The sequence below is a fragment of the Panthera onca genome, chromosome A3, assembly GCF_046562875.1.
Source record: "Panthera onca isolate mPanOnc1 chromosome A3, mPanOnc1 haplotype 2, whole genome shotgun sequence".
In the NCBI taxonomy this organism is placed as follows: domain Eukaryota; kingdom Metazoa; phylum Chordata; class Mammalia; order Carnivora; family Felidae; genus Panthera; species Panthera onca.
The window spans coordinates 106,989,180-107,013,658 of NC_138341.1; positions in this window are offsets into that span (position 1 = coordinate 106,989,180).

Sequence of the window (24,479 nt, forward strand, 5' to 3'; positions counted from 1 at the left end):
ACTGATAGTGTGGAGCCTGCTTAGGATTCTCTCTCTCTGCTCCTCCCCCACTCATGCACACGTGTGCACATGCTGTCTCCCTCTCTCTGTCTCTCTAAATAAATAAATAAATAAATAAATAAATAAATAAATAACTTAAAAAAATTAAAAATAAAACAATGGGATTCCATCTGGGCCAATGGCTTCAATTTTCACCTCACTACAGACAACTTACAAATTAGTGTCTCTATCACAGACCTCACCTCTGAACTCCAAACCCATTTACTCAGCTGCCTCTTTGATATGTCATTTGGATATCACTAAGGCACCTCAAATTCAGCAGTTTCAAAATAACGTTCATTATCCTCCCCCTCCCCAAATTGATTCTACCTTCAGGGTTAACTATCTCAGAGAATGAGATATCATCATCATGGCTACCTCCATATGGCTACAAAACCAGAAATCTTGGAGTCATCCTTTATAACCTATCATATGCAGCCAGTGACAAGTCCTGTGGATTTTATCTTCTGAACAGCAGTCAACGATGGCCATTCTCTTCCTATCTGGGGCCATTACCTTATTCCAAACTACTAGCTTCTCTTGATTAGATTACTGTCTCACAGTAGTCTCACTGCCAACAAAGTAGACTCAGAATGTATAAAAATTATCCTCTCTTTCATGCACAGTTATGTTTGAAAACATCTAGGTTTTCATTTCACTTGGAATAAAAATCAAAATTCTTTTTTTTAATATTTACTTATTTTTGAGAGAGAGACAGAGTGTGAGAGGGGGAGGGGCAGAGACAGGGAGACACAGAATCTGAAGCAGGCTCCAGGCTCTGAGCTGTTCCCACAGAGCCCGACACGGGGCTCAAACTCACGGACCATGAGATCGTGACCCTAGCCGAAGTCAGTCACTTAACCAACTGAGCCACCAGGTGCCCCTAAAAATCAAGATTGTTAAGATGACTTCCAAGGTTTGATCTGGTAACTACCTATTTTTTGCAACCTCATTCAAACATGCCCCTACTCTGCCATCTAGCCACTCTGACCTTTTCTTCAGTTCCTTGAACTTCCCATGCATCTTCCTGCTATAAGTCACACCTCCAGAAGAGTTGTAGCTGCCAACTCCCAGCCACTTGCTATTTCTCTGGGTAGGAACATCACCTCTCATGTACTATAGCACCTTCTGAAAGCTGAATACCCACCCATCTGGATTCTTCTTTGCTATCTATTGCTAGAACTTCTTCCAGCCATTCGCTTTACTGTCTTGTCTTCATAGTTTCTACAAATCAGCTGGTCTCAGTTTGCCATCAAAAATACCCTGATTTTGACACATTCCTTTTTTTTTTAATTTTTAAAGTTTCTTTATTTATTTTGAGACAGAGAGAGCACGAACAGGGGAGGGGCAGAGAGAAAGGGAGAAAGATAGAATCCCAAGCAGGTTCTGCAGGGTCAGTGCAGGGCCCAATATGGGGCTCGAACTCAGGAAGCTGTGAGATCATGACCTGAGCCAAAATCAAGAGTTGGATGCTTAACCGACTGAGCCACATAGGTACCCCCTGACATATACTCTTAATTCTGAAATATTTAAACTCTACTGTATTCTTATCTATAAACTCCTAGATGATTCTTAGACAAATAAGCATATAAGAATTTCAAAGAAATCCTTCACACAATCCTTCCTTTCACTCTGATTGAGTTCTATAATGTCAGGGGCTGTATCTATCTTATTCACTAATGCATTCCCAGCACCTAAAGTAATATCTGGCAGAATAAGCATCAATAAACATTTGTTGAATGAAGGAGGAAAGAGAGTGGAAAAGGAAGGGAGAGAGGGAGAAGTGAGGGAGACAGGAGGGAAAGAAGGGAGAAAACCACATGGAATAAAAATGATGATATTTTCAGGCTCCAGAATCCAGTTGTCAAAAATCAGGAATTCATCCTCCCCCCTTGTGTTATAATTACCAAAGCAATTTTTCCATAAAGAGTGAAATCTGCTCAACTGGTACCCAATTCATAATATAGTAGTGTCTATTCTTTCTTTTAAAAAATGTAGATGTAGGGTTTTGATGTAGCACTGGAAAGATAGAGTTTAGAATGGCCTCATAAATCTCCAGAAAGTGAGTGTGAGCACAAACCTTCAAAGACTGTCTTGGGTTATGCAACCTGCCTCTACATGCACCCCATCCACTGCTGCAACCACTTTGGAATGTAGCTGCTTTCAAGGAAGTAGTTCAATCTCTACAAGCTGAGAGTTTCTCCTTTGACCTTTCACTCTCCCTCTCTTTTGATCGCTTATATCACCTTTATATTCAGATATGTATTATAGGTACATTTCTGTCTCTTGGCCTGATTCAGCAAATATCTAATGTTGCCAAGGTTGTGTTTTTGGTTTTAGTTCACTGTCAACATTCTGAGAGGTAGGGTCTGAAAATCCAGACAAATTTATTCAGATCTGTTTTTGTCATGAGGTTGTTGTTGTTTTGGTTCCCTACGGAGTGAGTTTTTCCAGCTAATGCTTGCTGAATATTCAGCTCAACAATTCAACAGGTATATATACTGTATTGGGAAGGAAGCAAAAGGAACCATATCTGCTACATCAGAAGCTAAGAAAAGGCTTTGAGAGGAAAAGTCTAGTGGGTAGGGGTTAACAAGAAAGGACAGGGGACTGCTTGTATCATATTATCCTAGTTTAGAGGAAATCCATCTCAGGGTTTTCAGCCAGAAATATAGACCAAAAAGAGAGCGTGTCCATTTTTACACATTCCCAACTTTTATCTCTTAGTTCATAACATGAATATATATTCCAAACAATATATATAATTATTTTATATATTATGTATCATATATATTGTATACACATTTATTAATAATATTAACACACATAATATTAATATACATATTATATATTATATATGTAATATATATACACATATAGATCCTAAAAAAATATATACTAACACATACACATCTTTTTATAGGATCTCGCAGAAGATCTCCTACACCACCTTTTCTCTAGAGGATCTAGGTGATCCTGACCCAAATCAACTTATCTGGATGAAGACACAATGGTGTGTCACCCCTCCCATTCTGTTGACTGGGATGGGTCATGGCTTCAGCCCAACAGGCTTGGTTTCTAACTCCCAATTTCTACCAGATGTCTCTAAGGAGCTGGGCAGGGCAGGTTATGTAACATCCCTAAGCCTGTGTCTTCTCATCTCTTAAAATGAGCTAATATAAATACCAATCTCCTGCAGGTTTTGTGAGAACTAATGCCTGAGGTGCCCAGATAATAGCAGGTTCTTACAGCTGTTGGATTCTTTCCCATGTTGCTTGTGGAACATAAGACTTATAGCATCTTTTAAAGTAGTATTAATTCTTACCCTTATTGAGAAAGAGCTGCTCATCTGAACAGAGAAATTTTACCTAGAATAATATTATTTAGATCATTTTCCCAATTGAAAAATTTGACCCCCAAATTAACTCTTCCACTTATTTTTAAATACTATTTGCTTTTGAAGCGCTCCATTATAGATGGGCGTTGTTTTATCTGAGAGTAACATAAAAAACATTATGTGTGTTAAAAATGTATAAAATTCTATTTTAACTATAGAACATCTTGGTATTCCCATGTGCACAATCCTATGACAGATACAAGGAAGGTTAACACAATATACCGGCTTTTCAGAACTTTATTCATTTATTAACACTTATACATGCTTGAAACACTGAATTAGGAGTCTGTGATACATTGGTGACCAAAGCACAATTTAGTCCTTGCTTTCATGAATTTATGATCTAAAGGTACAGATAGATATTAATCAAGAAATTACACTAATAAAATAATTATGAGGCTGTGCTGCTGCTGTGTGCTGCATGCTAGGACGCGTGTACAGCACAAAAATTCAAGAAATATTTGCTGAATGAATAAATGAATGAATGAATGCTGATTGACTGAAACTGAAATAAGTATTCAGTTTGATTTTGAGAATGGAGCAAAGGAACTCATCTCATACTAAAACCTGAAAGATAATTGGAAAATAATCAAGAAAATGCTTTCTGGGAATGGGTGCTATAGAAAGGGAGTATAGGGGCACCTGGGTGGCTCAAGTCAGTTGGATGTCCGGCTTCAGCCTAGGTCATGATCTCACTGGTCTCGAGTTCAAGCCCCACATCGGGCTCTGTGCTGACAGCTCAAAGCCTGAAGTCTGCTTCAGATTCTGTGTCTCCCTCTCTCTCTCTCTCTGCTCCTCCCCCACTCATGCTGTGTGTCTTTCTCTCAAAAATAAACATTAAAAAAAAGAAGAAGAAAGGGAGTAAATTAGGGTTCTCCAAAGAAACAGAATGAATCCTGTGTACGTATACACACACACACACACACACACACAGGAAGCTACAGAGACAGTTATTTTATTTTAAGGAATTGGCTCAAGTGATTCACTTGAGCTAGTCATTCTGGGGGCTGGTAATTCTGAAATCTGTAGGACAGGCTGGCAGGCTGGCAATTCAGGTAAGAGTTGACGTTTCAGTCTTAAGCTAAAATATAGACTGAAAACTCAAGTTCTAACTTGAAGGCCTGAGGCAGAAATGCTTCTTTTGGGAAGGCTTAGTCTTTACTATTAAGGTCTTTGACTGATTGAATGAGGTACGCCCACAATACAGAGGGTACTCTGCTTTATTTCAAGTCTACCAGTTTAAATGTTAACCACATCTGAAAATATCTTCATAGCAACATCTAGACTGGTCTTTGACCAAACAACTAAATACCATAGCCTAGCCAAGTTGACACACAAAATTAGCCATCACATGACACAATATTTGCAAAGTCAAGAGGAAGCAATGAGACATTGGAGAAACATAATGTGTCTGGACTTCAGAAAGTGAAGACGAATACAAAGCTGAAAAGGTGGCCAGGCAGAGGCTGAAGCTGTGCTGTCCAATAAGATAGCCACTAGCCACATGTGGCTATTCAAACTTAAATTTAAATTTATATTAATTAAAATGAAATGAAAATAAACCTTCCATTCCTCAGTGTCACCAGTCATATTTTAAGTGATCAATGGCTATACAATTATTGACCACTTTATAGGACAGCACAGATAATAGAACTTTTTCATCTTCACAGAAAATTTTATTGAACAGTGCCGAGCTAGACCGCATGGGATTTTGGATCCTAGGAGGCTGAATCTTCATCCTGTATGTATTGGGAGACCACTGAAGCATTTTCACAAGGAGGTGATATGAGTGGTTTTGCATTTAAGATATCACTTGGCTTTTGTGGAAAATAGGTTGGAGGAAGTCCAGAACTAACCACAAGGAAACCAGTGAGAAGATGACTGAAACCATCTGGGTGAAAGATAATTTTAACCTGGACTCAGGAGTTGGCAATACTAAGGAAGAAAAGTCAAAATAGTGATGGTCTGGAAAGACAGGGAGAAAACAAGTAACAACAGCAGATGACATTTACTATGTGCCAGGCAAACTATACAGATATTATCTCAATTAACTCTGGCCACAACTTTATGAAGAAAGTTCTATTACTATACCTATTTTACAAATGAGAAAACTAAAGTACAGAGAAATTACATAACTTTCCTAGTCACAGAGTAAGTGGCTCAGCCAGATTCCAAACCTAGACAGTGACTCCAGGCCCCCAAATTCAATCACTACGTAACCCTGACTTCTGAGAGCACAGATAATTGTGCCTCAAAGGAGAATGACATACTCACTAAGCAAGTGCAAGGCACAACTGCATTCAGGAATCTTTGTGTAGGGTCAGAAATAATTTTAAGAATCATTCTTAAATATGAGCAAGTATAGACAGAGTTTTTGCAGGTTGACACAGTAGGAAAGAAAGGTGTTCTAGGTGAAGGAAATGAGAGAAGCAAAAACATGGGAATGGTAATGTCTGGGAATTGTAAAGATCTAAAAGTGGGTCCACTTGGCTTTAATGTAGGTAAAAGGAAAGAAGAAATGAGAAAGAAGTTTTAAAAGGTAGTCTGGAATCACACACATGATAGTCTGGCACTTCATTTTTAGGTGATGGATAATCAATTAATTAACTGATAGAAAATGGGGAGTGATTGAGTATTTCTGAAAGGTTTGTCCTATGTCTGTATCTGGATACATTCCAAGGGCATAATATAAAATGATTAGAAACAGAAAGAAATGGGTGACAAGGTGGGAGGATTCATTGTTAGTCCAGTGAGAGGAAACATGTTCTTGAATGATGTGGCCAATAGTGAGAAGGGAGGAGGCCATTTAATTCAGAGACATGGAAACAACTGAACTTCTAACTTACAACCACCAACTCGTCTGTGAGAAAAGAGAGGTAAAAGTGGACATAGGTTTTGTGACTATTAAATATAGCAACAAGAAGCAACAAGTGACAAATATTAGGGTGCACAGCATATTTAAGAGAATTTTTGGATGGGGAAAGTTGGTTAAGTGACTGACTTTGGCTCAGGTCATGATCTTGCAGTTCATGAGTTCGAGCCGCACCTAGGGCTCTGTGCTGACAGCTCAGAGCCTGGAGCCTGCTTCAGATTCTGTGTCTCCCTCTCTCTTTGACCCTCCACAGTTCACACTCTGTCTCTCTCTCAAAAATAAACATTAATTTTTTTTAAGTTTATGAATCTTGATAGAAAAAGAGAGTCATGATTACCTCCATTTTGCAGATAGATCAAATGAAACATAAAGTGAAAGGCTAACCTACAAACATATATAGAAGCATAAACTGTTAAATAAACAATTGTTCTTACATCAATTCAGGATTTCTCTGTGTTCTGTTACCTAACATCAATGTCAGGGCAAGTGATAAACAGTTGTTTTGCAATCTCAGTAGCCATGTTGTGTTTTCTGAGGACTAAAATTAAATATCATCATCTTCCATTCTTCTTTAGCCTCCTCCTCCTTTTTCCTCCTTGTCCTTTCCCAGGTTGAATAATCATCAGTTATGGTTCCCATCTAAATATCTAAGATTAATGGCAAATAGACACTTGGCATAATTCTGTTATTTATCTAGATCAGCAAGGTATTGAAGGATATTTAAGAAAGAATTCCATCCCAGTGATGGTGCAATCTTCATGGACTGTAACAGTCCTTTAGATTATGTGATTCTCTAAGTTAATACTGCCCTACTCTAACTTATTTCTCTAACCTGTGTGGGACCACCATGGTTTATAAAATAATTATTTATTGTATATATGTCATGATCTAGTCCTGGATATTTAATGGTGAATAGATCAGACATTGCCCTTCTCTTTGTGATACTTATACTCTACTGAGGGATTACTTAATTTTACAAATAATAACCAATTCTTCAATTCCTCAGCATCAACTGGGTGTCCAAGAATTCAATTAAACTCTGCCACTACCCAGAGTTAATGCAGACCCCATTAGTTAAGGACTCAGGCTCACAAGACTGTCTCCACTTCGGATGCTAGACACAAATGGGGTCCCCAGACTACCTGCACTGCTGGCCCAGCTGACTACAAACTGAGAGGTTAAATTCTCTCCCTCAAGTTCAGTAATTCAGTAGAACACCTCAAAGAATTCAGGGAAGTGCTATACTTACTACTACTGTTTTATTATAAAGGATACTACTTAGGAAGAACCAAATGGAAGAGATACATAAAGCAAGATGGTGGGGTGGAAGGGGAAGATAGCTTCCACACCCTCTCTGGTTACAGCTGGCTCTCAGAACATAGACATGTTCAACAACCTAAAAGCACCCCAAATCTCACTGTTCAAAAAATTTTATTGAAATTTCACTAATATAGGCACAACTGATTAAATCATCAGCCACTGGTGACTGAATTCCATCTCCAGTCCCCTTCCCCTCCCCAGAGATCTAGAGGTGGGCCTGAAAGTTCAACCTTCATAGACTTTATGGTGACCAGCCCCTATCCTGAAGCTATCTAGGGGCCCTGCCTTGAGTCACCTCATTAGTATAAACTCAAGTGTGGTTGAATGGCACTCATTACGAATAACCAGAGACATTCCTTCACTCAAGAAATTCTAGGAAGTTTTAGAAGCTCTGTGCCAGAAATCTAGAATAAAGACCAAATATATATTTTTCACTATACCACAAAGGTACAAGCATGCAGCCAGGAAATTAATGATAAAGATTTATTCTCTCTGACACAACCTCTAACAAACTTTACAACACATGCAGTTGCTATCAGCTCTGCCCACTCCACCTCTCCCTATCCAAACTCACCCCAACCCTGGATGGGATCCAGTGTCAGGATCTTCTGCCCACACTATATTGTTCAGATATATGTCAGGTCAAGCAAGGAGCCAAAGATAGTTTAATATGGGATTCAAAAAAAATTATAATGATGGGCCTATGTACAGAGAGATCCCAGGATTCAGAGATCCCACAAAAGATGTGAGACAGTGACTAATAACAGTAGAAATCCATCATTACTTCAAGATCTGAGAGCAGCAAAGATGGGAAATCACATCACTGAGAACTGGAGTTGTAGAAGGGGGACTGCCCAAAAGGAGCTGCTGTCCTGGAAGGACACCATCACTGGCTGGACTCTAGGTGCTAGAAAAATGAGAAGACAGAGAAGGAAACAATCTAATGTCTCTCTTCTCCAGCCATTCAGTTTCCTACCAGTTATTTACATAGCTTAAATGAGCCTGGGAGGTTAGTCATTGACTCAATAATCTTATGACACATAACAGGGAAGAGAACTAAAAAAAAAAAAAAAAAAATCAACTCTGCAAGAAATTAGAGAAACACCATCACACCTTCTGCTCAAGCTCGTATCTTTTCAATGACCTCTGTGACCATAGCACACTGGCCCAGTGGATATTAATATCTAATTGCTAGCTACCATCCAGAAATTCTCCCAGATTTTATTTTAATTGATGGGATCTTCTATGGGTTATAACTCTTTGGTTTGATGTAATCAACTGCAGATGTGTGTGTGTATGTGTGTGTAAGTGTGACTGTAAACTGCTTTGTATATTTACCATCATTTGAATACAATTAGCTGAAAAATCTATTTAGTAACCAAGGTATCTGCTATTTATTTAGACTTTCTCTAATTTAGAACTTCTCAACATCAGCACTATTGGTATTTTGTGCTGGTTAATTATCATGAGTGGGTATTCTGTATACTTAACAATATATCTGGCATGTACCCACTAGATGCCAATAGTGCCTTCCTCTGCATAGTTGTGACCATCAAAAGTATCTCCAGATATTGCCAAATGTTCGCTGGGGGCAAAAATCACCACTGGTTAAGAATCTCTACCCTAACTGATTCTGTGTTCATTAAAAATAGAAAGTGAATAAATAACTGAGTTCTTCTAACACTAATTCAGTGATCACCTGCAGTAGGCAGCCCATAAGCAGGTCTCCAATGATTCTTGCTCCATGTATTCATACCCTCATGTAGTTCCATGCCACATTCTATGAAGGTTGGTTTGTGTGACTGATAGAAAATAGCAAAAGTGAAGGTATACCACCTCTAAAATTAGATTATAAAATATAACAGCTAAATATTAGGCTCAATCTGTCTTGAATCATGTATACTGGGAGAAGCCACCTGATATGTCATGAGGACTTTCAGTCAATAAATGAAGAGAACTGTGTGGCAAAAAATTGAGATCTTCAGACAAAGTCAGGCAGGAACTAAGACCTTCCAGTAGCCACGTGTGTGACTGCAGAAGCACATTCTTCAGCCCCAGTTGAACTCAGATGACTGCAGTCCTGGCTAACAGCATGACTGTGATTTCAGGATAGAGAGTAAGCCAGAATAACACAGAAAAGCTGCCCCAAGATTCCTAACCCTCAGAAACCATGAAATGATAACATTAAAAGTTATACAACAAAGATGTTATGAATACAGTTAAAAAGTAAGACCTGTCCATCACATTTTCCCCACTTAGTGATAATGAACTCATAAAACACTGGCGTGGCACCCTCATGGGAAACAGGCATTTACCCCCAGGGGAAGTGATTTCTTGGCTCTGGCCTTCATACTTACACCTATGTAACTGTGTACTTCCTTTTTTAATTGAAGGCAGTATTTTGCTAGCTTATCTTTATGCATTTATCCACTCTTCACGGTGGTTATGCATTACAACACATGAGCACTACACTTCCTTTCCTTGTGATTTTTAAGTCTTTTACCCAGTGTATGATACATTCAATTAATGACCTTTTAGTGCACTTGTTTGTGTAAAATCACACATTTTTGTATCAGGCAGATCTGAATTGGAATCCTGTCTCTTACCATCTGTGAAAACTAAAGTATTTAACTTACTAAACTTTGTCATTCTTCTTTCTAACATTGGAAATACAACTAATCTTATCTCTGTCACATTTTTGGGAGTATATAGTCGTAAGTATCATTGATGGCAATAATAATGGTAGATCATGAGTCATCAGCAACTTTACAGGGCAGATGAGTTTATTATCCCATTTTGCAGATGAGAAAAGGGTGCCTTAGTAACTGAATTGCCTAGCTTGACCCCAAAGAGTCTGTCAAATTCCTAGAGTGAATGAAAACTGATACTGTGATCTACATAGTTGGCCCTCACTGCCAACTTGAGGACTTAAGAGTTGGTAGCTCTTAAAAATTTGAAGTTTTTTTTTTAAATATTCCTAACATATGAAAAGATACAGTGATCAATGTAGCAATTTCTAATCTCCTCAACACCAAGAATGGTCATATACTCCCAACATTTGACATATTTTCTCCAGATGATGTTCTCTTTTATTTTAAGAAAAATAAAGCAAGTGTAGACACAGATGGTCTTTTTCTCTACCCTTCTTCTGTCCCACTTCCCATTTCCCAGGGGTGCCACCTAAGAATGTCCAGCTGAGGGAGTTGGTGTGTTGAATCCAGCCATATATTCTGGTGTGGGGCTGCATCTGCTTCAAGGAGTGGTTTTAAGATTTTTTAATTTTAAACATCTGTACAAAGGGACTGCAGTGGCTAACAAAACCCTTGCAACTTCTTTTATCCCCAACTCCCTGACCCAAGAAAACTGCCATTCTCTATTCAGATCTCTTTATTTTCACAATATATATATACCCATAATAAATACATTATTTTATATCTTATGAAGTTTACACTAATAACATAATATTTTAATGATACTAATAATATTGTATCAATCTATATTGATATATGATATATAATAATATGATGGGTGTTATTTTACGACTTACCTTTTTATTCAAAATTATGATTTCACAATTTATTTAGATTGATACAGAGAGATAAAATTCCATCATTTAACTCTAGAATAATAATATAATATACAAATACGTACCATCGGGTTATTCATTCCTCTGTTAACAGTCATTTAGGTTTTCAATTTTCAACTTAATGTGAATACTGAAAGTAGGACCAGAATGAAGGAATCATCCTTGACCCCTCTGTTTCTATCCTTGATTCTTCTCTTTCTATTCCCATTCACTATCAACCAATCGGCAAATTCTTTAGACTCTGTCTTCAGACTAAATCCATGCTAATCAAAGCCATCATCATCTCTCTCTCTGCTAGATTAATGTCAAGAGCTTCCAGTTAACTCATCTCCTTCCTTCTTCTCACGCCTTTCAAAATCTACACATAGCAGCCAGGGTGATATAGAAGACAAGCCATACCACTTTTCTACTTAGTTCTTTCCTCTAATTTCCCATATCATTGTGAATAAAATCCAAAGTCATTATCATGATTTACAAGCCTTTTCATCAACCATCCTGATCTCTTATCACATTTGTCAACAATTCTGTTCCTCCTGTCTGTTTCTAGAATGGCATCTGCCTCAAAAGTTTGTCCTCCCCCCTCCCAAATATCTTCCCTAAATTGCCCACTCACTTTTTTGAAGACGGTGTTCTATTCTCTCCATATCAGAGAAGTCTTTTCTTGCCACATACACCTGCTTAATCCTTATTTTCTTGGTATGTCTTCCCACGGATGAAATGTAAGTTCATTAAGAGGAGATACTTTGTCTAAATGTTATTGACAAATGAATCCCCAGGACCTGAAATAGTATCTAGCTTATAATAGGTGGTCAATCAATACTTGTTATAATAATTCATGTATCGGTATTCTGGTATAGGCTTCCTTATGCACATGTGCAACAGTTAAGCTTTCTAGCCCTGACAGATACCTAAAATTGAGATTTTTATATTGTAGAGCATCGTTCTAAACTTATCTCTAAAATGGCATCAATTCAAACTTCCATCAGCATATCTTTGCTATCCTTCCTAAGCTTGGCCAATTTTGTGGGTGGAAATAGTATCTCACTTTTGCTCTGATTACTAATGCAGTTCAACATCTATTCGTAAGGGTTAGTATGGTTTCCTCAACTATGAATTGTCTGTTCATAACCTGGATCCATTTATTTCATACTGGTTACAAGTACTGTTTTGTAGTTTTGTTTTTATTTTTTAAGTTTATTTATTATTTTTGAGAGAGAGAGAGAGAGAGCGTGCACAGCAGGGGAGGGGCAGAGAGAGAGGGAGATATGGAATATGAAGAAGGCTCCAGGCTCCAAGCTGTCAACACAGAGCCTGGTGCAGGGCTTGAACTCATGAACCACAAGAATGTGATCTGAGCTGAAGTTGGATGCTTAACCAACTAAGCCACTCCAGGCACCCCTAAATCTGTAGTTTTGAACATCAAGAGCTATGATAATCATTTTTTTTTTTTTTGGTCATCCTATGGACTGCTGTTCAGACCTTTAGTTTGAACAAGAAAGCAAGTTGCTAACCTCTTACTCATTTGTGTCCTGTAATCCCTGTATTTTACACAGTAGAAGTTCACTGAGATTGTGCACATATTTCCATGAATGCTTGCATACTCAGCCCCAGTGAATTGAATCTACAATTTCTGTTTTATAATGTTTTGCAGACTGAGAATGTGTCTTTTAAACATTTCTTGTTTAAAGACACATTCCTGTAGATTTCTTGTTGACTAGGTTCTTCTGTTTTTTTCTAACACTAATCCATACTTAGATTTTATTGCTTTCTTAAAAAATGTACTGACATTTGAAAGTTAATTGAAGATGTTTTAGCCATGAGAAAATGAAAAGATGCTAAGTATCACTCATCATGGAAATGCAAATGAAAAACACAATGAGATATCACCTCACATCTGTCAGAATGGCTAAAATAGAAAACACAAAAAACAAGTGTTGGTGAGGATGTGGAGAAAAAGGAACTCTTGTGCATTGTTGATGGGAATGCAAACTGGTGAAGCCACTTTGGAAAACAGTACACAGTTCCTCAAAAAGTTAAAAATAGAAAATTTTTATGATCCAGTAATTGTACTACTATCTATAAAAAAATACAAAACACTAATTCAAAGGGATGCAGACACTCTTATGTTTACTGCAGCATTATTTATAGTAGCCATATTATGGAAGCAGCTCAAGTGTCCACTGATAGATGAATGGATAAAGAAGACATGATACACACACACACACACACACACACACACACACACACACACACACACAATGGAATCCTACTTGGTGATGAAAAAGAATGAAATCTCGCCATTTGCAACAATGTGGATGAAGCTAGAGAGTATAATGCTAAGCAGAATAAGTCAGAGAAAGACAAATACCATATGATTTCACTCATATGTGGAATTTAAGAGAAAAAAAATGAGCAAAGGGAAAAAAAAACAGAGAGAGAGAAATGAAGAAACAGACTCTTACCTATAGAGAACAAACTGATGGTTACCAGAGGAGAGAGGATGGGGGGATGGCTGAAATAGGTGATGGAGATTAGGAAATGCACTTGTGATGAGCGATGGGTGATGTAGTGTTTATCACTATATTGTATGTCTGAAACTAATATAACACAATTTATTACTACACTGGAATTAAAGTAAAAAATAAAAATGAATAAAAAAGAAGATGTTTTAAAAGGCAAATTTTTACCACCATCAATAATGTGGCTAATCAATGTGCCACAAGCTTTAGAAGTACAAAGGAAGCTTTTTCCCTCCTAAAATGATTCAATCAGACATTTTCCCCTCCAACACTGTAGCTATTACCCACATATAATTATTTAAATTTACATTAATTAAAATGAAATAAAATCAAGAATTCAGTTGCTCAGTCGCATTAACCATATTTCAAGGGCTCAGCAGTCACATTGGGGCTATTGACTGCATACTGGGCAGCAAATATTATAGAACATTTTATAGTATTTCTTCATTTTTAGAACATTTTATTGGACAGCACTTCAGTAAGGCATACCTCAGAAGTACCAGGACTCATTTTCCTCCCTTTCTAAAATGCAAAGTACAGAATAGTCCCTCATAGATCAGGTTCAGTTTGCACCCACTATTACCTGTTACAAGTCTCAGCTTTCATTAGGTAAACAAAGAAAAATACATTAATCTTACAATCCCATTGCCATTCTCCCTTACAAATAAGAAAATACTCTATTTTATTTAAAAAATACAATAAACATTTAAAAGTATTTTTAAAAATATGTCTATTGGGAAAATATGCTCATGAAGAAGGAAAACTCAGTTATTTTTTTTTTCTGTGATGAAATACTTTGAGGTTTGCTATACTAAAAACATTAAAGTGAAAAGAAAGAAAAACAGTGCTATTATTGATTTTCATTAAAAGTTGTATATTTCTTCTAGGATTTCATCTGAACAAGCCAGATGTCTGGGATTGTTGAGCACCAATGAATACACTGATCACTGCAAAACAACTATAAAATATCGTAACAGGCCCCAGATGGGACTGCTTGGGTCACTAACACCCAAGTGGTGGCAGCCTCATCTCCTCATTATTCAGCCTCCTCCCCTCAGACACAAATATTTTTATACTGAAAAAAAGGACCCAACCCTAAGTAACTTCATAGCAGAAATTTTTCTCCTTGAAAGATTACTTGAACTAGAAGAATTTCCATCTGGGAAAGAAAATCCATCAACTGGAAATTTTAACAAGGTTCAAGTAAACACCTGCTTTGACATTCAAAAGGAAGATGTTTCATGGGTCTAGATAGGAAAAGGAAGTTCTTGGCTGAGAAGCAATCAAAACTGTTCACACACATATTACTAGCCTTGTTGATGCCAATAACAGTCTAGAGCTATCTCAAAATCTTTATGGCTATTTTGGACTTCTGAATTTAATCACACATTCAAGTTCTTTCATTTATATACCATAATAAATGGCATACCACCACTTATTTTTGTATTACAGTAAATATATATATATATATATATACGTATATATATGTGTATATATATATATATATGACATAAAATTGACCATTTTAACCATTTTTAAATGTACACAGAATGATCACCCACTACTACCACTACCTCTTTAGTTCAAAAATGTCATTTCCTATTGCACTTAGGATAAAGTCATAGTTCACTAACATTACCTATAAGGTCCCACATGATGTAGCTATCTTCCCACTTCTCAGACTCACTCCATACCAAGTTCCACCTCCACTTTGACACTCCATCAACACTGCCCTTTGGCTTCTTTCTGTTTACTCCTTCCACAGGGCCTTCCCACACAATGTTCCCTTTCTGTGTAATGTTCTTCCTTCCTCCCTGCACATAGCTGATTTCTACTCAACATTCAGGTTTCATTTCAAGTAAGACTTCCTTGGACATGTCTTCCTACATGATCTTCTGATACTGATTTTTGACTTTTGCAGCTGTGTAAATTTACACATTCTAAGGCACTTCTTTGAAGATTATCTGTCATGGCCACAAGCCAATGATATCACTGTTGCGGCATCATTTTATCTCTAGTGCTGTGTTTCATAACTATAATGTACTATCAACTTTTTAGGTGGGATAATTCTTTGTTGTGGGAAGTTGTCCTAGGCTTTGCAGGATTATTATCAACTACCTTGATCTCAAACTACTGGATGTGAATAGTACCCTCCCTCCTTCCTTTGTGACACCAAAAATTCTTCCAGTCATTGTCAAAGCAACCCTGGTGCCAAAATCATCCCCATTTCAGAAATACTGTTCTAGGACACAGTATAGAGCTTAACACTTAGAATATTCTAAAAAATATTTTATGGAAAATAAATAGAAATTTGCTTCGTTTCTACCAATTAGTGCTACTCTCAAAGCTCTAGGTGGGCATCCTATGCTTAGCAATAAATAGACTGAATCAAAACTAGAAGAGAATTTGAAGGAGGGGACAGACAGCTACATAAATTAATTTTTAGATATACGCCCCGGACTCTTAAGCCTGAAAGGTGGTACCACTAATCTCACACAATATAGAAATCTACAGAAGTTTATTGGGGAATATATGAAGACAGAGTCAGCAAAATAGAAGCCAAACTCACTGTCTAGCTGTTTTATAGAGAAGCATACTTGACAGGCAAGCATGAATACACTGTGGATTATGATCCAGGACAGAGGTCTCAGACCTCTGTTGACCTCTTTTTTTTTTCCATGTTTACAGAAAAGTTAGTTGCTATTTGGTTAGGTGAAATGACTTCCAGTTTAAACTTCTGTCACCTAGAGTTTGTATACAAGTGACAAGTTTGAGTAGAAATCTTAAATCCATTGCTGGTAACCCAGCTCAGCACTGGTACCACAAGATACAAAATGAAAAGGGGTCTGGGAAACGGAATCTATCTAGGTTATCCAGCAGAATAATATCCCTTCCTTGACAAATGGCTCACTATCTTCCTCTTTCAGCTGGGCATTCAACTCCCTGACCCATTAAAGGAGGCCTAGGAAGCATTCATTTTTCCCCACGGGCCTTGGTACACAAGACTTTTCAGACTGCGAAAAAGTTGGTTGCGTTTGGAAGGCATTTCTTTCTTTTTGTTATGCATATGGTTTACTGTGAGCGTGTCTCTGTTCCCTCACTTGGAGCAGAGTGTGTTTGTATGTTTGTAAGTCAAATGTGTGTTTATAAATCTTGTGGTCTCCTTATTGTTCCTTGGATCTGAACAAAAACTAGTGAGTTATTTAATCTCGAAATATTCTCTTCAAATGCAATTTTAGTGGCTTGGAGTAAATACATTCTTTAAATGTGTATATTTCAGAAATGCCAGCTCCTATCCAGGCTATGGGGGTGAATATTAGAACTCTATTTGCAAGACCAAGGATTCAAATCACAGACTGAGCAGGAAAAAGCAGTCACTATAAGAAATACCAAATCACACTACACACAGTCCCTGACTTTCAATTTTTTGACTTTAATATGATATGAATATGATGCATACTGAATAGAAACTGTACTTTGAACTTTCAGTTTTGATTTCTTCCCTGGCTGGTGAGGTGTGGTAGGTACTCTCGTGATGTGGGGGAGTGGCTGCCATAGCTCCCAATCAGCCACGTGATTACAAAAGTAAACAACTGATACACTTACAACCATTCTGTACCCATCCACCCATCCTGTTTTTCACTTTCAGTACAACATTCAGTACATTACATGAGATATTCAGCACCTTGATCTATAAGTGGCACAGACAGTGAAAAATGAAAACATACCCCTGGGCCCCCAATGTTACTAAGTAAGAACCAGGATGAGAAAACTTCTCTTCGGGGAAAAAGGCAGCATTTCTTATAGGAAAAAAAAAAAGACATCTCAGAGGAAAAGCAAAAATCCTACAGAGAAAAGTCAAATACCTAAAGAGTAATGTCAAGACCTAAGGACAGCAATGGACTAGAGAGTTATTGTCATGGAACAGATCAGGGCTCTAACCAAGGACTACTGCCAGCTCCCAGGGTAGGGAAATCAGAAAATACACACTGTATAAAAACTGCTGTGCACCAGTGTCTATTATGTGATGTTTATTCTTCTCCTTTTTACACAGTTGTCTTGTCACTATCTCAAAATTATGCATTGGGATCATGGGAAGCAGATAATGTATGTTTTTACAGGCCTATGGATCAAGAGAAGCCACACTCAAGAAGCCCCATCTCTATCTGGACTTGATAAAGATTAGGATATATTGTATTTGGGTCTGATGCCATAATTGGCTGAGACTTTCAGGCAGTGATGTGCCTGGGCCACTTCATACCAGCTTCTGAGAGCTGTGTGCATCTTTTGCCAGCTCACACTCAGTGATATAGAAATACTGTATCTTGAAATTATGCATGCTCATAGTATTTATAACACAGAAGTGAGCAAATGCTCCAGATTAGGGTTCTTTCTTTCAGCTTTAGAGAGTTGGTTTTCATACACTACTACTTTTGGTGGTTAGGAGGTGGTAAGTGTATTTTTCATCAGAGGTATCTAAATAATTATGCCAAGGAGAGAACTATGCTAAATTTAAAACAACCACAAATTATTTCTAGTGTTTCCCTTTGACAGATGGAATCTATTTCCTTACCCCTTAAATCTGGGCTGGCCTAATGACTTGTTTAAACAACAGAATAGAAGTAGAAGACACACTGTGTGATTTCTGACTATGGGCCTCAAGGGGCCTTGCCACTTCCCTTTGCTCTCTTTGAACCTGCTGTTGCCATGCGAGTAAGCTCAGGCTAGCCAACTGGAGTTGTCCAGTTGAGGCCCATTCTCCCTAGGAGAGGTCAGAAGAAAAACTGTCCATCTAAGCCCAGCTCAAATTGCTGACCCACAGTATCATAAGCAAAAAAAAAAAAAGAAAAAGAAAAAGAAAAAAGAAAAAAATATACACACACATATATATACACATATGTATACACACATATATGTATACATATGCATATGTATACATACATATATATACATACATATATATGTGTGTGTATACATATGTATATATATATGTGTGTGTGTGTGTATGTATATAGTGGTTTTCAGTGACCACAATTTTTAAGTTTGTTTATACAGCAATAGATATCTAATAAAGGAACACTTTTTTATGTAGCAGTGTTGTGATAGAAAGTGACTTAAATCCTAGCATTGACACATACATTTAATGGTACTGGTATCTAGAATATCTGCCCAAATTCTAAATCGTTCAAAAGAGGACCAAGGTCTAATGCTTGTAGATTATCTTGAAAAATCCCTTCCAGATTGATATCTATTCATTAACAGGCAACTTCTGGATATGATCACTCAGCGCTTTCTAACCCATCAAGTAGTCCTCCAATGAATACATATTTTTCTATAACTGTTAATTTAGAATATTTGTATTGGTTTATTTTGCCTCTGTTTTTTATTTAATCAGAACTATTAAACAGGACCATGTAACATTTTACTAAGCTTTTACACTTTCTTTGGCCATAATTTTTGTTTCTGAAAACTTTAAATGAATAGTTTTGGAACTATGCAACTGGAGAGCTATTAGAAGTCTGTGTTGTGACATTGTCATGATTAATTCATTAATTTATGTGCACAATCCCTACAACTATCTGGGGGAAAACTGCATCAGTCCCAGACATACCTCTGAGTTTAACTTGGCTGACTTTCCTGAACTTGACAAAATGCTAAGAGACTTATTTAAGTCTATTACATCTAAGACTTTAAAAGTTCTCTTAAAGCTAAGTCAAACCTTCCACTTTAGTTCATCAGAAGAGAGAGCCAAGGGGCCAATGTAAGCTCTGAGCTCTTACTGTTAATCTTTTGGATTTAAGTGCATTGATTTATATATCTGAACAAAAATTTTATAACTCATGCCCAATAGCAGCAAGCCAGATGTATACATATTTTCCAGAATCACATGCAAGGTGCTAAATTCACATCAACCATGGGTGACTATTTATAGGAGCACCTGCTTCAAATTCACCAGTACTTCTGAATTCTCTACTGTTATTAATTTTCTTTTTCATGTCTTTGGTGTTTCAATTTAGATTTTGGTTACACTCACAGACTTAAAAGGAAATGAAAATATTCTCACTCTACATTTTCTTCTTTCATTCTCTCTGGGGAGGTATTAGAAAAAAGTGCCATATAGAAAATGATTCAGATGAAGTTTTGATTTCTCTGTTTCATATTGAGAAATTATTACTTTTTGGCATCTTTAAAGATACCAAAAAATAATACTGTTATGTAGAAGTGACACAATGTTTTTTAGTCTACCAGTATTTAGTACAATTTATGTGCATGAAAATGCCCAAAACATAAGTGGATAGTTCTATGATCTTTGACTAATGCACCAAACATGTAACCATTTTCCAGATAAAGATATAGAATATTATTGTCACTCCAGAAAACCCTCTTGTGCACCATTCTGGTTATTTGACCAACTCCTATGCTGACTTCTATCACCATGGGCAATTTTGTTTGTACTTGGATTTTTCTATCAATGGGTATGTACTCCTTTGTGTCTGGGTTATTTTACTCAATGTATATTTTTTAAGGTTTAACCATATTTGTGTCTGCCAACAGATGATGTTTTTATTGCTGTGTGGCATTTATGCTAAGTGAAATAAACCAATCACAAAATACTGTATGATTTCACTTATAAGAGGTACTTAAAAACAGTCAAACTCATAGAAGCAGAGAATAGGATCTAGAGATCTGCTATACAGCATACTGCCTATAGTCAACAATATTGTTTTGTGCACTTAAAATTTTGTGAGGAGGGTAGATCTCATGTTAATAGTTCTCACAACAGGAGCACCTGGGTGGCTCAGTCGGTTAAGTGTCCAACTACTGATTTTGGCTCAGGTCATAATCTCAATGTTCCTAGTTCCAGTCCCACATTGGGCTCTGCACTGACAGTGGATCATAAGATTGAGCCTTGTGTCGGGCTCTGCACTGAGAGCGCAGAGCCTGTTTGAGATTCTCTCTATGCCCTTCCCCACTTGCTCACATGCTCTCTCTCAAAATAAATAAACTTAAAAAAAAAATTAAAAAAAAAAAACAAAACCAAAAAACAATACCCAAAAGAATGCAAGAAAAATTTGTAGATGATGGATATGTCTGTTACTTTGACTTTGAGTGATAGTTTTATGGAGAAATGTATACATACAATCTCCATATTCACCAAACTATATACATTAAATCTGTATAGTTGTTTTTATATCAATCATAACTCAACGCTGTTACAACACTCTATTTTGATTTTCAATTTACTTATGATTGGTCTAATGTTTGGTGTTGGCTTCAGATAGCAGAAGATATCATTTTATATTATATGGAAGTGGCAACTGAATAATATAAAAGACTTTTATAAATGCTCTTTACAGAACTAGCAGAGTAATACTCGCAGCAGGCAGACCCTGTACAAGAAATACATACTATGTCTAGGGACAAATATATATTTATAAGTTAGTGTTACCTTTCCACTCCCCTAATGCCATTAGGCCTGCCCCCTACCTGCCAAAAGCATTTAATTTAGTACCTATATCCAGAGTTTTCTATTCTCCCCAACCTTTGCCATTAAAATTTCACCTGTCCTATATCGCATACCTTCTGCCGTTTGCATAGAGTTAGGTAATTTAATACATTCATTCATGATGTATGAATAACAATAATTTGTTACTCTTTCCAGTTAGGATACTAATATTTTGTTAGGAGTCCTGTGAAGATAATTATTAATCCAGCAAATTCTCTTTATTTTTACTTATTTACTTACTTACTTGCTTACTTACTTTAAAATGCTTATTTATTTTGAGAGAGAGAGCAAGTGCAAGCAGGGGAGGGGCAGAGAGAAAGGGAGAGAGAATCCCAAGCAGGCTTTGCACTGTAAGTGCAGAGCCAGACGTGGGGCTCAATCTCGTGAACAGTGAGATCATGACCTGAGCCAAAATCAAGAATCAGATGTTTAGCCAACTGAGCCACCCAGGCACCCCCAGTAAAGTCTCTTTAATAGTGGGCTTTTGGAATTACAGCTGTTGATAACTAATGGGATATATTTAGTGAGGTGGTATTTTCAGTACCTCTAAGCACTTCTATACAGGCTCAATCCATCTGTGTGGAAGCTATTCCTGACCAACAAAACAATCCTGATATAGCCACCAGTACCTTTTATTACTTTCAATCTCGTGGGTATTTTGCTGACACCTAAGTAGGTAAGTGAGAGCCAAAAGAACTGACTGGGTATGCCAGGAAATAGTAGAGACTATTTTAATATTTCAATGTCTATAACATTATCCTACTTATAATGCCAACTTATATTATGGTCCTTATGACCTCATTTTTTTTCCTGATCCTGTCTGCCTAAGTGCTGAGTAATTTCTAAAGGGGGATATCATTAATAAGATACAATGTCTCCTACTGACTTGCATTTTCAGGCAATATCTGTTAGGAGATTTGGATAAGTAGAATAAACAAACTATAACATGGACCATTCAAAAACAAATAATACTTACAAAATTTAGTCATCTTCTTTTTTTAATTTACTATATTAAATAGGGCCCATGTTGTGTAACAATATTAAAGTGGACATAAAGGAGAGTTTTGCCAAGGCTGGCTAGCTGCAAACCAAACCCATTTCCTCTTCTTCCTGAGCACACATTTAAACTACATTTCCTGCCTCTCTCACAGTTAACTGTGATCATGTGAGGACTAGCCAATAGAATGTGAGTAAAGGTAATCTGTGCTATTTCCAGGTCTGAGCAATATAAATATGTCATTTGAGGAAGGCAAAGGACAGGATGGAAGAAGTCCGAGTCCTTGTGTTACTACTATGTAAAAAAAAAAAAAAAAATGAGTAAAATATTTTGAAAAACAATACAAACAATTCACCAAAAACAAAACAATCAAAAGCAAAATAAAACAAAACCCTGCCAAATAAAGTGTGGGAGACACATCTACAATTAAAAAAGAAGTATCAAAATCTAGAAACATTCTGGTTGTTTTCACACGTGTCTTTAGGTGTCTTTAGATGTCTCATTTGATCTAAATTATGCAGTTGAAACTAGAAATCATAGCCAAAGAAGTATGGGTTATACTAATGCAAGAAATATCTAGAATAACTCCAATCATTCAACAACATACTTAAGTCCTTGACCCTATGTAAAAAGATCAATAAAAGAAAGCACGTATCTATGTTTTAAGTTAACTAAAATGTTAATTTATAGACATACTCTTTTATCAATTTTAGTCTTGAACTATCTTTTTGTTGTGATTTCAATTATCTAATCAACTACTGCGTCTAATCATATGAAATGATAAAGCTTCTCCTGAAGTTATAGTTAACTGTAGTGTTAAGATAAAAAAACAGACTGGGTGGGGGAAGGACTAGTGGGTTATGGACATTAATATAGTTAGGTTGATCACAGAAGCTCTTTCTAAAAACTCAGCATTAAATCAGAGAACTAGAGCCTGGGAAGGTGATAGATGGTATTGACAGAAGTCAGCATAAGGGTAGCCCAGACACACAGAACAGCCTGAACAAAGAACAAAAGAACTCAGCTTTGTGAAGATATGAAAGTAGGTCAAATTGTGGTGACTTAAGAGAGAAGTGAGCAGAGGCCAGAGAGAGCCAGGCCAGAGCACAGACCAGTTGCCATGGTGGGAAATTTAAATTTTACTGTAAGTGGACTGAGAAGCCACAGTGGACTTTAAGCAATGGGACAGTATATGTTATCTTTCAGGTTAAAAAAGAACGCTTTGGATATTCTCTAGAGAATATATTAGAGAAGACAACAGTGAAATGAAAATTTTGTTGGAAGATTTTGAGGTAGTCTAGAAATTCAAAAGTGGTAGGTTGGTCCAATGTCATAAAAGTGGTGATGTAAAATTGTGGGTGTATCCTAGGTAAATCTGGAGCTGAAATTAATAGGTCAGGGACTGAATGTGAGGGTGAGAAACAGGGGATGGTCAAGGCAATTTGATATTTTTGTTTGTTTGCCTTTTGCTTTCTTTTGTTTTGTTATGCCTTAGCAATACTTTAACTAATAAAGCAATTTCCTCAGAAGTGAATGACTAGAGAAAGAACTAAGGAATTTAGTTTTTTTTTTAAATTTGCTAAGAACACTTGACATGCAATCTACCCACCTATATATTGTGCAGTAAAGCATTATTAATTATAGGCAAAATGTTGTGCTGCAGATTTCTAAGATTTACTCATCTTGTGTAACTGAAATTTTACACTTGCTGAACAACTCCCAATTCCCTGCTCTGTGCCTTATCAATCATGATCCTACTCTCTGCTTCTATGAATTAGACTATTTTAGATTCCTTGTGTAAATGGAATCATGCAGTAATTGTCTTTCTGTGACTGGTTTACTTTATTTAGTATAATATGCTCAAGGCTCATACATGTTGTTGTATATGGAGGGACTTCTTTCTTTTTTAAGGCTGAACAATATTCCACTGTATTTATATACCACTTCTTTAAAAAAAAATTACTTATTTATTTTGAGAGAGAGAGAGAGCCTGAGAGAGCATACAAGTGGGGGAGGGGCAGAGAGAGAGGGAGACAGAGAATCCCAAGAAGGTACCACGCTGCCAGAGCACAGCCCCACATGGGGCTCACTCTCACAAAGTGTGAGATCATGACCTGAGGTGAAATGAAGAGTTGGACACTTAACCAACTGAGCCACCCAGGTGCCCCTTATACACCACATTTTGAATAGACATTTGTCCAAAGAAGATATAGAAATGACCAACAGGTAAATGAAAATATTC